The following is a 15,061-nucleotide window of genomic DNA, read 5'->3' on the forward strand; positions in this document are numbered from 1 at the left end:
TCAAAAACTTCACAAGAGATGAGGATGGAGCTGGTCCGTTGGATTCTCGGCCACAAAGGCGTCTGCTGAAGATTTTTTTTTTTCCTACCCTCTGCCTAGTCATCGTTCCCTTGTGTATTCTTTTAAGAAACTTCATAAAACTTGGTGTGTTAAGAAGCGTGATATTGTGGGGTGAAACGCGCCACCAGCAAGAGAATTCAAGTCCTGGTCTTACTTGCCTTGACACAGGTGCCTGACCACTCCCTTTGGCACGCTTGCCAAATCCTGACCGTGTGACTGACGCATTTTCGATGGCTGCTCTCTCTCTCTCTCTCTCTCTCTCTCTCTCTCTCTCTCTCTCTCTCTCTCTCTCTCTCTCTCTCTCTCTCTCTCTCTCTCTCTCATCCCTGGCCCTATTCACCCCCTGACTTACCCGAAAGCTGTAAGTCACCTCAGCAAGCCAGGGTTTACCCTGTACCACCCACTGTATTATGCCATAGTGTTCCTGGCCTTCATCATCCGCTGTGGTGGGAGGTCGCGGTGAACCTGACTCTTCGCTGCCCTTCACTCCTGGCGGAGGTCCTTCCCTAGCGGCTGCAGGTGACAGCTAACCTGACGAGTGAGAGGCCCAGAGGTTAATGACTTTCCTCTGAGGTATTAAGTCACTTTACCTGGTCATGAGCTAATAGAAGCGGGCTGTAAAATGTGCTCATGAAAGTGGCTAGTAATTAGCTCATGCCCGCGGCCCTTAACTGCCTCATAAACTGTTAATTAGCTTATGCAAGCTTTTCTGAATAGGCTGATACAAGCGACTCTTTAGTAGACTACACAAGCTGGTGGTAAGCTAACCAAGTAGCTAGTACTAAGCTGATAGTAGCGAATAGTAACCAGCCACAGCTTAGGTGAGGGTCCAAAGATCCGGGTTGCTGGCGTCCAGTCCACAAACACTCACACTCTCCATCCTACACATAACACACGACAACATGTAACCTACACAACTCTTTATTCTTGACTCTACGCTACACGGTAGATCCGCTGGATATGTACAAAATCTCAGAATAGGTAAAGAGAGTTCAAGACTTGAGGTCCCGCCAGGGTAGAACTCCCTCCCCATACTGCACAGATAGGTAATTACACAAGAGATGGGGTAGGGGCGGCTCACAGGTGAAGAACTCCCTCCTTTTACCGTACAAATAGGTAATTAGAAAGGTAATTATGCCTACGCAGGGTGTCGATCCAATGTGGTGGGGTCTAATTTAAGGGAGTGAAAGTGGGACGTTTTTCAAGGTGTCCATAATAAAAAAAAAAATATGTTTGTGAGTCTTATGATGTGGAGAGGGTGTATTGTCGTCACCCAACCGTGGTGTGGAGGGGGTCATATTATATCTCCCTTCCGTTATGTGGAGGGGCGTCATATTATCACCCGTCCATCTAGTCAGTGAGGCCTTATCCTGTGTCACCCTTCCGTGTTTGTGTCAGTAGTTTAGAGTTTCCCCAGCCACAGATTTTCTTTTCCTATCGTCCAGAACCAAACGAATCACACACACACACACACACACACACACACACACACACACACACACACACACGTAAGGATCTCTGAAGTGAAGGTCCTTCCCGGAGAAGTTTACGCTGAAGAGGGTCCTCATATACTGTCTTCCAGGTGGAGGAGGCCAATGCCTCGTGGAACAGGAAGGAGTCTAGGATGCGATAGTCGTTCATACAAATGCTCTCTTGCTCTCTTTGGTCTCCCCATGTGAGAGGCTACTTTAATAGGTTGAGGAGGAAACAAATTCAAGAAATCTTGCAATGATTTTGATTTCTTGCGTCCTTTAAATGTCTTATAAACTTAAATCGGTAGAGCGATTATGATCTGATGGTTCGTTAGTCAAAGAGGGGCGTCTCGTAAACTGACATCTCACTAGACTGGGAGACAACACTTGATCTGACAGTCTACAGGATATCGAGACATATATGACTGACCTGATATCTTACTAGACGTCGAGAGATGTCAGGTGCTCTGACATCTTGTTGGTCATCAAGATAACAAACAGTACGTGATCTGACCCGTCAGACATCAAGAGACATCATACGGTCGTGATCTGAAATCTTGCCTGACATCAGAGAGAAACGTCCCGCGACCTGACATCTTTTACAGGATCTCAAGGGACGTCGCTTGAGCAGACGTCTCGCCAGACATCACAGTGGTCGGCATCATTAACCACTTAACCGTCAGTTTCCGTCTGAACTAACCACACCAACTTTTCCTTCAGGACCCCAGCCCGGCCACCTGAGCCGCCCTCCCTCCACCGTCTCTACACTGAGAAGTAATTTTGCAAGTTGCCCACTGGGGAAAAACTTTCCCCCACTTTTTCACTCAAAAGACGAGGAGGATTATACCTAAGAGTGGCATTTGAGGTGAAGTCAGATGTTCCTTTGGCGAGTTTGAAGATCGAAAATGGAGTGAGATTTGCAGAATGTTATCAAATGAGAGATGAAGACGTGTGGAAAGATTGTGGTATATCGTTTCTATGTAAGTTTATACAGATCATTCTATATCTATCGAGGGAGGAGGGGGAGGTTGTTGATCTATCGAGGGAGGAGGGGGAGGTTGTTGCCGCGGGGCTGGCTGTTCCACTGAGGTGACTCTCGGAACCAGAGGGCCCTTGTCAGGTGTCGGCCATCCCTCTCTCGTACTCCTGAAGCAGATGAACGACGTGTTACTAATTACAAAACAAAGCAGCTCCTCCGGCGGCTAGGTAAGGGTGGGTGACGCGCCTTACCATTCTCATTATTCCAGACTTAGACCGGTAATTTAGGACTTCGACTCTTAATTCCGGACTTCGACACTCAATTCCGGACTTCGACTCGCTGCTCATCGAAGCCACTTGTAAACATTATTCTCACAATTTCTAATGCATTAACGTCTTGTAGAAAAAAAAAAAATACTTGCATTATCTTTCCCAATGTATAGTCGACCGTAGACCTACAATTATTTTGATTCGAGAATGACAGAGGAGGAATGGTGTCTCCCAGGGGTGGAATGGGGGTCGAACCCTCCTTACCTGAGGTGGCCGACCGTCCCAGGATATCGATCGTTTCCGGTAGCGGGGTTATATAGTCAGGTGGTGGATGTTTAACGAGGTTGTGTGTTGTTAGTTTGGCGTTCTTGGCGCTTACTGAGAGGTCATTGCTCCAAATTCCTTTCGTATACTCGTCCGCCCCGCGGGACATTTCAACCATAGCTGTTGTCGTTCGATGTCCTTTGTAGTATTACGATGCACACTTGTCTATAGTTGTTATCGTCTGATAGTCTATGTTGTGGCTGATGAAGACAACCTGGTTCTTTACGTCCTATGTGTGTGTGTGTGTGTGTGTGTGTGTGTGTGTGTGTGTGTGTGTGTGTGTGGACGTACGGAGCGAAGTCGTCCCTGGCTGTCTTCATCTGTTGCCCCGTGTGTACCTCGCCCTACCAACGTAAGTCACCACGACAATATGCTTCAACTTTCCCGTCATCATCCACCTGAAGCTGTGATAAAGTGGCCTCGCTTTCATCACCGTTAGCTTGGCTGAGTGTCGTAACAGGATCAAGGACCTTCAGGATCAAGTAACGAACAGTTGAAAGGTAATTGAAAAGTAAAATGTTTATAGATATTGAGGGAACGAGGCGTAGCACCAAGCGTACCTTAGGTTTTGCTATTGTGGCATATTTCACAGCGTTGCTAGGATGACACATTTCCCACTGTTGGCAAGGTGGAAGAGTTCCCACTATCGCCAGAGTGACAGAGTTTCCCACCGTTGCCAGGATGGCCCAGTCCCCATTGTTTGCTAAGATGACACAGTTCCCACTGTCTCCGCAGTGACACAGTCTCTGGTATTCCAGGGAATGGCTCAATTCCTGGTATTCCTAGTTGTTGGTAGTTCCCTCCCTCCACCATGTGAGTGGTGGTCGGCGGAGCCACTGTGTTTCCCTCCCCCGCCCCCGTCACTGTGGTGATAATGGTGGTCCGGGCTTAACCCCCCCGTCAGCACACCGATAATTCTCGCACATTATCGGCAAAACTGGGGCCGTCTCCACCGCCACCACCAGCCCTCACGAAGACTCCAAATTTCCAGTTTTCCAGCCTCTCTGGATGTTTTTTTTTTCCTTGTTGCTGGAGGTGTATGTGGTGGCTGGCTGACTCGGCTCGGGGGTGTGTGTTGATGCAGTTCCATCTCTGGTGTAATCACTGTCCTCCTCCCCCGTAGCTGGGACGGCTGTGGCACCCGTGCAGGGGTAGGGATGGAGTGCCTGAAGTTTAGTAGGTGGAGTGGGAGGAGAGCGTGAACGAATGTGGTCTTCGTTGTCTTTTCTGAGCGGTACCTCGCGCGCATGCGGGGTGGGGAGAGGGGGTTTTCATTTCATGTGTGTCAAGGTGGCGACGAGAATGAATAAAGGCAGCAAGTATGAATTATGTAGCGGCGTGGAACGAGAGCACGGCCCGTGCAGGTGGACCTGAGGGTTGATTGAATGAAAGAGTGTGATGCGCCTGGCAAGGGAGGTGGGGAGAGGAACAGGCAGTACCACAGTACCAGTACTCACCACACCAGGCAGTACCACCGTGCCAGTACTCACCACACCAGGCAGTACCACCGTGCCAGTACTCACCACACCAGGCAGTACCACCGTGCCAGTACTCCCCACACCAGGTAGTACCACCGTGCCAGTACTTCCCCGTTCAACAGCACAGGGCAGGGTGCGCCCCCCCTCACACACCCAGATAACAGCACACAACTTTCTCCGACGTCTCCCCCGCGGAGCCTCTCCTCCTCCCTTCGATATTTCCCCGAGTTGGCCGTATCTGGCACCATCTCCCGGGGCCCCCTCCTGGTATCTGTCACGTGGGAGTTTTGTCTCTCCCAGTGTCCGCTATTTGTCCCAGCAAGTTTGTGGCAGTGAGGACGACCCGTCGCCAGAGGTGCGACGTCGCTCCGTCTTCCGGTCCACACCACACCCCACCACACCTTCAGGTCTGAGAATCCGGGAAATACTCGTCCTCAAACGAATACGGGCAAAGGTGCGAGCCAGCGAATACGGGGGAACTGAGGAAACGCCAAAAGATAGAGAGAAAGGAGACGAATGGACGAGAGGAAGGCTAAACAAGGAAGAAGCGCGGGAACATGATTAAAAGTTGCTTCCCAGGAGCCCAGTGCTCGACGCAGGACTCGACAGCCCTCGGCCGAGGTGCTTACCCTCTCCCTCCTAATTGACTCCGATACCTCGACCCCTTAACCCCGACAGCGTAGCAGGACCGGCAACGTCCACGTTTGCCTGATGTGACCTTGCTGACGTCACTCGCTACTGACGGCTGAAACGGGAAGACAGGAGAGAGGTCAGGTAGACGATGAGGGACAGGGGGCATCCCCCCCTCTCTCTCTCTCTCTCTCTCTCTCTCTCTCTCTCTCTCTCACTCCACCCACCTCCTGACGCAGCTCTGAAGCCCACCATAACATTGACATCGCTCACGCTATGACAAACGCACCATATGTATATAAAACAAATTCATTGCAAATGTAAACACCTTACGTTACAGAACGTGAGTCATGAAGTCTTGTCGCTTTTTATGAGTCGGCCCATCGCCACAGTCGGGGCGCCGAAGACAAAGTCAGGGCTGGTCCCTGAACACTCACTCTCTAAGGGCTGGGGATAATCAGGGTCTCTTCCTTTTTCACAGTCAGGGCTCCGTCCTCTCGCCTGGCTTTGTAGTTGGCCCGGAACATGTGGAAGTGTACTTAGGAAAGGAATACATAATGTAAATTAAAAAAATATTCTGACATTTTTTTTTTCTAACAAATTACATGAATACTTCGTTGTCCATATTTCTCTCGTAGAGAATTTGTGCGATCTGTGACACATCTCCTCCTTGGTTGTGATGATGATAAAGGCGGACTGGATGATAGAGGCATGGTTCTAGTGTTTATTCTAGCACTGACAGCGATGATTCTGTGGTTCTGTGTGATGGTGTGTCGTGTATTACACTGGCGTGTAACCAAGCAGCTCCTGTAGGTGTAGTGGTCACGGAAGGTGAGGGAGCATGTGGGGATACAGCGCGGGTCGGCCAGAGGACCAAGTGTACCAGCTGGGTCAGTGTGGGTGGGTCATGCAGCACCCAGATGCCACGCTACCCACCTTTGTTGCCGTAGCCCCTTCCAAGCTCCCGGTCCACTACGTTGATTTGCCCTGAAGGAACACCTCCGCCTTCAGAAGAGTCTCTTCCCGGCATCACGAGGAGGACGGGTGACCCTAGCTCAGTGAGAGTCTTGGGGAAGGGGGGGTCACCCTCACAAAGGAACCCCCTGAAGGAAGAACTGATCAAAGAGAAATGGTTAATAACAGGGTACATCACTGAGGACTAATTTCGTTTGTACCGAAATACAGCGGTTCAGCGGGAGGGCCGAGACGAGTGTGAACTCGTCAAATGAGTGAGAGAGAGAGAGGAAGACAGACGGACCGAGTTCCAATTATATTTGTGCTGAGGCTTGGGTGAGGACGGGGCGGGGAGCTGGGGGATGTTGAGGTCTCATCAGCTGGAGAGCCTCTTCACATGTCAACAGCCTCCAGCTGGACGAGGAGGCTTCCAACTGAAATTCATATAATAAGGAAAGGAGAACGAGGTGTGTTTGTGTGTGTGTGTGTGTGTGTGTGTGAAGTGTGAGGCCAGCCAACACCCCTATACACCTGATGTCGCCATGTGAGGGGAGGAGCACTGGGCTTTGATGGTCTTGCCTGGGGTGGATGCCAGAGTGTCGTACCCCAGTAGGAGGTCGTGGCACACGGGGAGATGCCGTCGCTCCTCACTTTTTCCGTATGAGGTCACGTCACCTGCCCGCTGGGAACTCGCTGTGGCTCTGGGTTGTCAAAGAGAAAATGAGGGTCGCTGTACATCACTGAATGACGTAGCTTTGTGTTTCTGTGTGTGTGTGTGTGTGTGTGAATTACTTTTTGTGGTACGGGGAGAGAGTTTGACTCTCATGTGTATATATATATATATATATATATATATATATATATATATATATATATATACACGCCTCAATTTAAACCTGGTACCCAGTGATAGACCAACCGTATGAATGAACACCTGGTTATGATGTAGGCCGTCTGCTGCGCCAGGGAATCGAACCCATGAGGGCTAGCACTCATTCATGGTCAGTAGCTGCAACCACCACGACACGGAGCCGCAAAAGTATGTGGCAGCGGTGGGATTCGAACCCACGCCTCCTGAGAGACTGGAGCCTAAATCCAGCGCCTTAGACCGCTCGGCCACGCTACCGTGTGTGTGGAGGATGAGTCTGTGTGCAATGTATCCGCACTTCTGAGCACAAAATGACTGAAGCTTCGAAGTTAGGTACGAAACTGCACAAAGAAGCTAGAAATAACACTGATGAGAGTATTGATAATAATAATAATAATGATAATAATATTGATGATAATGATAATAATAGTGATGATAATAATAGTGATGATAATAATAGTAATAATGATAATGATAATATGATAATATTGATTATGATAATAGTGATAACCATGATGATAATGGTGATGATAATGATAATCGTCTTATCTACTTTTTGGAATGTTTTTTATCAATAATTGGGTTAGCTTTACTTTCATAAAATGTGTTATATTTTGTACACAGGAGCAGAGTGATGAAATTCTTTATACCAGGGGAATTTTTTTTTTTGTATCTGGGGGGACCCTTATATCAGGGGGGGGGGGGGGGGGTTTAGGAATGGAAGGGGGAACTTCATCACAATGGCAGCTAATGTAGGCAGGTTGTCCAGGGAAATTTATTACCGTAAGTACATATTTTCCTGGAGGGGTTGGCTTGGAGGAGGGAGTGAAGTCCGCTGCAGGAGGGAGTATGATACTAAGGGCCCCGTCATCTGGAGCCTGTGGGAGGGACCGACCCTGGCTGGCGTGACATGCTGGTGCCCCCCCCTCCCCTCCCTCACCAAACCCTCATATATACCGACACATACAAGCAACATACATATGTACACCACACGTAAAGATATGTGTAGGGACGGACACACACACACACACACACACACACACACACACACACACACAGGAAATAACAACCTCACCAAAGATTTAACCTTAAGTATGGACGTCGTAAGATTGAACTGTCACGTACAAGGATGAGGGGAAGGCGGTGAGATGCCTCCTTCAGGAGGACTCCTCTCACAGAGGACCCTCGATGGATTTCTTACACACGGCCAGGGCAAGGCTTGCTGACGGTGACTGTAGGGGCTGCGGTGAGGGGGGGGGGGGTTAAGGGTGACCCACCTCCTCCTTCCTCCTTCCTCCTCCTGGGGCAGTTCAGCGCTCTCCAGTCGTCCCCCACCCTGGGGCACGAGGGTCCTGGTGGGCCTATCAGGAGCTCCGGGAAGCCAGACACTCACTACTGTGGCCAAAATTTTGATTGATGATACAAAAATTGTCCAATGTGTGTGTGTGTGTGTGTGTGTGTGTGTGTGTGTTGCTCATGTCGAGAGTAAATAAGAAAACGAGGCGAGTTTAATACGTATATATATATATATATATATATATATATATATATATATATATATATATATGCGACATATAACCACAGAGTTATTATGGAGAGAGAGGAGCTCCAGATGAATTAAGTTGCCGGTCTCAATATTGGCGTAAGTCACCCCGTGCACATGCGAGTAAGACGCGAGGGGCTGTGTGGAGCAGGGATTGAGATAGTGACTGAAGCCGCGATATTGATATTTGATGTTAAGGAGGTCATTAGAGAGTCGTATGACTGAAAGTCTTTTATGACCGTATGTCCACGTAGGACGTATGATAGATGGTATAGGCTAGGGAGGAAAAGATTAATGACATAATGAGTGAAGGTTCAAAGTGAGGGAGGGGAGGGAGTGGGGTAAATAAAGGGCTATACTAGCTATGATATATGCCCCAGGGCTAAGGGGGGTCTCGAGGTGGGAGTAGGAAAGTGGGTGCTGGTAATGGGTTTCGGTGGACGGGTTGTGTGTGTGTGTGTGTGTGTGTGTGTGTGTGTGTGTTAGGAGGCATGAATGGCTAAAGTAGTCCTTAACTTTAGTTCCTGTTGCAATTATTGTCTACATACACACAGACTCTGCTGGAGTAAGGACATGAAACTCGGGGACAAGGTTAAGAGACGGGGCAATACGAGGGTAAAATTCCTTTCCGGTAACGCACACATAGTGATCGCACACACACACACACACACACACACACACACACACACACACACACGAAAGTGATATAAGAGTTGACTCATTATTAGCATGTCCTATAATGACGGGGGCACAGCCGCTCAACATTATAGGAAGGAGAACATAATTTCGTCTTCAAAAGAAAACGCTACCCATTCATCCCCATTCCTTGGCAACACACAATCCCCATGGCCTTTGGGAGTGGGCTGGAGGCGGGCGAGGCCAGACTCAGCATCATCGTAACGAGACATCGTTGTTACAAACACTATACCCTCAGCTTCTGTCCCTGTGTCCCCCATGGTTGTCATGTCATGGCTTGTGACTCGGTGTTTGATGTCGTGTGTTGTAAGGCAGTGCTCGGCGTCATGAGCTGTGGTGCGGTGGTCGATTTCTTCGGTTGTGGCCCAGTGTTTGGATCAAATCTCACCTTAACTTGCTAGTGTACAACTACTGAATAAAGAAGAAACGACGTCCATCCTTCAGTAGTAAATCATGACCAGAAGACAGAGATGGGCCACAGACTCCCTCCACGTCCTGCTGACGTTTGGAGAGGTAAATCCACCGCAGAGAATCCTTTTAAGACCCCCAGAAGCAACTGAGGGCTAGACACAACCTTAGGTAGTTTACCTCGCCGTCTCCACCTTCGTCCCTTGTTCTTCAGGTTTGAGAATTAGCTTCCCCTGGTATGCAGAAGAAGCCATCTGCTTTGCTACCTCGTCTCTGGCTATGTAGATCAGAAATTTACGACACCAGTACTGTCTCCCTAGTAGTAACTTCGTCACAGACCAGCATATCATTATTTGTGACTCGCGGATACTGAAGCAAAGAAATTAACATGTCATCAAGACAAGAGTGTGACGTTAGAGGCAAATTCCAGCCAGGAGGACGCTGTCTCCTGCTGCCCTTACCGAGTAACACAGATAAGAAGGGAAGCATTTCCTGTGGCGTTTCATACCGCCAGGGTACGAGGACTCCACTGGCGGGAGCAGTGACCGAACATTTGATCGATACGTTCTTTTAAAAAAATTGTCGACCTCTCTGGTGAATATATATTTCCGGTTTGAAATACAGAGTATCCACCAGATCCGATGGACTGATAGGAAACTCTCCCATGTGAAAATTATAAGCTTTTGCGACCCTGATTAATTGATAATTGATTAGCATTTAATCACATGGTAGAACGCCGATGGGACGGGAGATGTGCAGAGCTGACAGCCTGGTCTGAATTCGGGCATTTTCTTTGGGATAACAAGGTTGTCAAGGTTGGCAGGGGGGCGCGCGGGGCTCAGCCACAGGGGGTAGAATCATCACCACACGTACAGAGACGTGAAGGAAACGTGTACTGAGGACATACAGACGTGACCCAAGTGCCGTGACCTGATGCCGTCACGCAAACTGGCACGGGGGACGACGAATGTTTACATGTGACAAGGGAAGGTGTTACTTGTGAGGACACAAGGCGTTACGGGTGAGGAATACAGCCGTTACAAGTAAGGCGATAGATCTTAAGGTACAAAGCAGTTATCACGCCTTTAATACGGGTCTTCATAAGGAGCAATATCATACCAGTAATACAGAGGGCCATAAATAGAGCAGCATTGTACCGGTAATGTAAGGCGATGCAGACGTGTGAGGCGATAACCCCAAGACCTGCTTAGGGTGTAAAGACACGACTGCTTGGGCTGGTGAGGTGGTCATTAAAAGCAGGCCAGGCGAGGTACAGGAAACGTGAGTGTTATTCCCAACAGGATCACAGATGCTCTAAGAGCCTGCACGACTGGATCAGGCGAGCAACACGGCCGCATTCCTCCTCCTCCAGCAGGAGCTGGCTGGCGAGAAAGAGAATATACTGCAGACGAGGAAGAGGAGATGAGAGGAGGGGTGAGTTGATGGAGGATGGGTGGGATGATGGCTGTATGTAGGAGGCCTTTTAGTTATTTGCGGTGTGTGTGTGTGTGTGTGTGTGTAGGTTGGTAGGGATCCAGTGGTCGGTCACCTGTGTGTTGTGTGGGTTGAGTGAGATAGGATGAGGTTAGCGGGGTGAGGGGTGACACGCCATGACCCTGGTCCCCTGCCTGGCGCACCTCGACGACCTCCCCAGCCGTCGACGTGGGTCAGGCTCTCGTCTGAGGCCCCTCCAGACCAAATACACTCACACCCTCTCATCATATACATATAGAAAAAAGTATTTAGATTCAGGTTCATGCATGACTCACACTCGGGAAGCCCTCATCACCTACACTCCCTCACTTGAGCGGGAACAACAAGCACTGCACCTAACTGCTAACGACACATGAGGTGGAAATGTAGTCAGATTTCAACACCTAATTGAATCAAAGTTTTTTTTTTTCCCTCTCTCTCTCTCTCCCGAGGGAATCTTTTTTTTTTTTTGTCTTATTTTCCGGCCGAGTAATCCAATAGAGGACCGTGAAGGGTTGAATTAGGAGGTGTCACCAGTAGAGGATCTTCCAGAGTCAAGAGCCTTAGAGGCTGGTAGGACAAGGCCTCTCATGCGGGTGCTAATATGCATCCTTAGGGAGCTCCTTGTCTGTACTCTTGAGAAGATGAGGTGTTGGTAGACTTATACTCACACTTGAATGGTTTATACTTATACTTAGGAACCTCTTGAATCCCTGGAAAAGGAGCAGTGTGTTGCATTGACTTATAAATCAGTCTCTCCGTTCTCCCGAGGTTCAAATTTACGTTGGTACTTATGAAAGAAACCTGAAGATGTGGTGATCCGATAATTGGTTATTTGTTATTCGTTTACCCAGCGTCAGGTTGAAGAGGGAGTCCCCTGTAGCACCGAAGAAAACGAGGACCATACTGTCTACCGAGGGACATCGACCATACTGAGAACCTGAGGGAGATCGACCATATTGACTTCCTAAGGAAGATCGACCATATTGACTCCCTAAGGAAGATCGATCGTATCGGCTCCCAAGACTTTCTTCATACACTTGTCTTGTGCTACGTTCTGTTAGGAAGTAGCAGCAAACATTCAGAGGAAAGGGAACATTATGTTCTGCGACATAAGAGTCGTATTACCTTTTTTCTACCGCGAGAAGGCTGGAACCAATACTTGTAAGACACACTGTCTTGACCCTGGCAGATGAACCGTGACAATATGCAAATATACCAGGAAGCTTTATTGGCCTCCGTGTAGGGCTGTGTAGAGAGGCGGGGCTTCCCGGTCTTCATCCACCACACCCCAGGGTTCAACCTCAGAAGACACACACACACACACACACCATGTTTCATCTACCATAACAACAAACCTCCAACCCCTCGTCAACACCATTATCCACACAACAGCTAGCACCCTCCTCTCCCCGCCACACAGCAGCCAACATGTGCTCCCTCCCCGCCACACAGCAGCCAACACCGTCCCCTAAGCCAGCATCCTCCTCTCCCCGCCACACAGCAACCAACACCCGCCCTCTTCTGCCGCTTCGGCATCCCTGTAACACATCTCCCAGGGTAGCCAATCAGGTTATCGAAAACTCATACGTCATTCGTAGCGCTTGTACTGCTGGTGGAGCCTACCGTGGCTGCGACTCCCTCACGCGCACCTCCCTGGATGGAGTAAGTCAGCGACGGTACGGTAATAGCAGACACAGTCACCGCTAACGTGAGTAATTGGTAAGGGAGGAAGCGAGCACAACCAGGGACGTGACACTACGTAAAAACCGTTGGGTGTAAAGGTTCCTGTGGTGTATGCTGGTAATACGTTATATCTTTGTATGTCAGGCAAGTTCATGGAAAGTACGCGGTCTATATGGAAGCCTTCATTATTGAGTCTGAGGTCGCTCTGTGTGCGTGAGCTAATTATTAGTCTCATTACACCAAACATTTGGGTAACATTTGACTGTGCTGTTTGAGGGACGTGTTATCGTTCTTGTACGCCTCATACTTGACGGTCTGTGAAATCGAGTTTTGGTCTATAGCGGGAAGTTCTCGGTTGAAGACCTTGGTCGCTTTACGCTTGTAGCTTTGAGCTGACGATTTTAGGGGTGCTTGAGGTTGTAGGAGTCTTTGACGACCTAGTAGGACTCGCCTGTGTCGCGACCAGGGGAACTGACGGAGGGCATCACAACACGGCCGTATCATGCGCGACGCGATCATGACCTCGCTACGAGGATTATATCCGAGTTCCGAAACATGACACAAGCGGAGGAGGGCCAAAAGAATTCTGGATTCGAGAGACACTACCTGCAGACCTTCTGCCGAGTCATTCATCGCCGGTAATAGTTTAGGTGGCGTGACAATAGCCAAGCCTACGAAAACCGAAACGAGGGTCTTAGAACTGGGATGTGAGGGAGACGTAACCGGCTTGACGGCCCAGCCCGCGGGCAGGGGAGAGACACTGTGAGGGCCGGGCAGCCTGGCAGGACTGAGCAGATGGTAGAGGTGTGTGCAGTGCCTGCTGCAGGAGACGGGAGGTACTGTCTGCCGCACATCTTTCTCATGCTTCCAACTAAAGTAGGTGTCGGGAAGACGCGTTACGGTTTGTGACGATGGTGGGTGGCGACAGAACACCTATATATCTCCCCCCACGCAACTTTATCAAGTCGCTCCGTCCCTCTCTCCTCCGGTCTGGCTGCTTGCAAGCTGGTACCTTCTTACTCAGACATACTTCGCGCTTTAGGTTCGTATGTATACACAGGGTAGCGTGGCCGAGCGGTCTAAGGCGCTGGATTTAGGCTCCAGTCTCCCAGGAGGCGTGGGTTCGAATCCCACCGCTGCCACAATAATTTTAATGATGGTTCCCTAACGAGTGGAGAACTCCCCCTCCCCGTGCTGTGTGGTTAGTTGATTACAGAACTACCATCTACAGACGGCCACCATTGGTCCTCTCCACCCGGTGACCGAGGGGACGTCCTGTGACGTGTGAGGCCAATTTGCTCTCTCTCTCTCTCTCTCTCTCTCCTTCCATCTGCTGCACTGTTCCTCATTCAGTCAACATTTCGTAGTTCTGTTCGCATCGAATAGGCGTCACTACACCTTCGCAAACATTGTGAAGTATCATTCCCCTCGCATCTCTCCTCTCCTCCTTGTCTTCCCAGCCTCTTCACAAACTTTGATTCATCCTTTGCGGCCGAAGGAAAAGAGGAGCGGTAAAGAAAAAAAAACCCAGCGGTTGAGGTAAATACTCCGACACTTGGCCCCGTGTTGGGCTTGTGTTGTCTCACGGTCGGCCTCTCGCCTCACTGATTCCCTAACTACCAAACTTAGAGTCGCTCTCAATTGGTTGGTCGGATTTTTTTTTTTTCTATTGGGTGAATATGTCTGTGATGTTGCCGAGGTCGGATTGATGATCACGGCTTATTAAAACTTGGCCGCCATCTCAGGACAAGCCGCGGAAAGTTAAGATTTAATTACCGTCACTTGTCAGTTGTGCGTTCGCTGATGCAACTGTTCGCTCAGATGGTGTATGCGCCTTGATGTTGGTCGAGAGAATTACGAGGCGGAGTGAGTGTGTGTGGGTTAGTATGTCCCAGTGCAAGGGTCTTCTGGCGAAGTTTCCACGTTACTGAATTGTTTTTAAACTAATATTGATGTTTAAGAATTAACGCCACACCACGCTACTACATACGAATTTACCGTCGCGACATATGTGAAATACTCGCGAGGACGCGTCTGATCATTCCATTCAATCCTTACGGAAGCGAATTATTCTGCCGTTGCGTAAGACACTGTTATGGAGTGTCAGCCTGCTTGACTGTGAGATTAGCCACATGTGAAGACTTTAACTCTACCTGATTTCGCCTGGGTTTTGCAGCGTAGTGTGTGAGCGAGGCTTCCGATCCTTTCTATGTATCTGAAG

The 15,061-nt window shown here is 49.3% G+C and overlaps 1 protein-coding gene and 2 non-coding genes across 3 annotated transcripts in view; 2 read left to right on the plus strand and 1 right to left on the minus strand.

The window, feature by feature from the left end:
• Nucleotides 1–15,061, plus strand: part of LOC139760859 (nitric oxide synthase-like protein) — a 112,010-nt gene that overhangs the window by 39,549 nt on the left and 57,400 nt on the right.
• On the minus strand, nt 7,211–7,292 carry TRNAL-UAG (transfer RNA leucine (anticodon UAG)). The gene has a single exon. It is a non-coding gene; the product is annotated as a tRNA-Leu (tRNA).
• TRNAL-UAG (transfer RNA leucine (anticodon UAG)) lies at nt 13,901–13,982 on the plus strand. The gene has a single exon. It is a non-coding gene; the product is annotated as a tRNA-Leu (tRNA).

Source organism: Panulirus ornatus, chromosome 38 (genome assembly GCF_036320965.1).
Source record: "Panulirus ornatus isolate Po-2019 chromosome 38, ASM3632096v1, whole genome shotgun sequence".
Taxonomy (NCBI): Eukaryota; Metazoa; Arthropoda; class Malacostraca; order Decapoda; family Palinuridae; genus Panulirus; species Panulirus ornatus.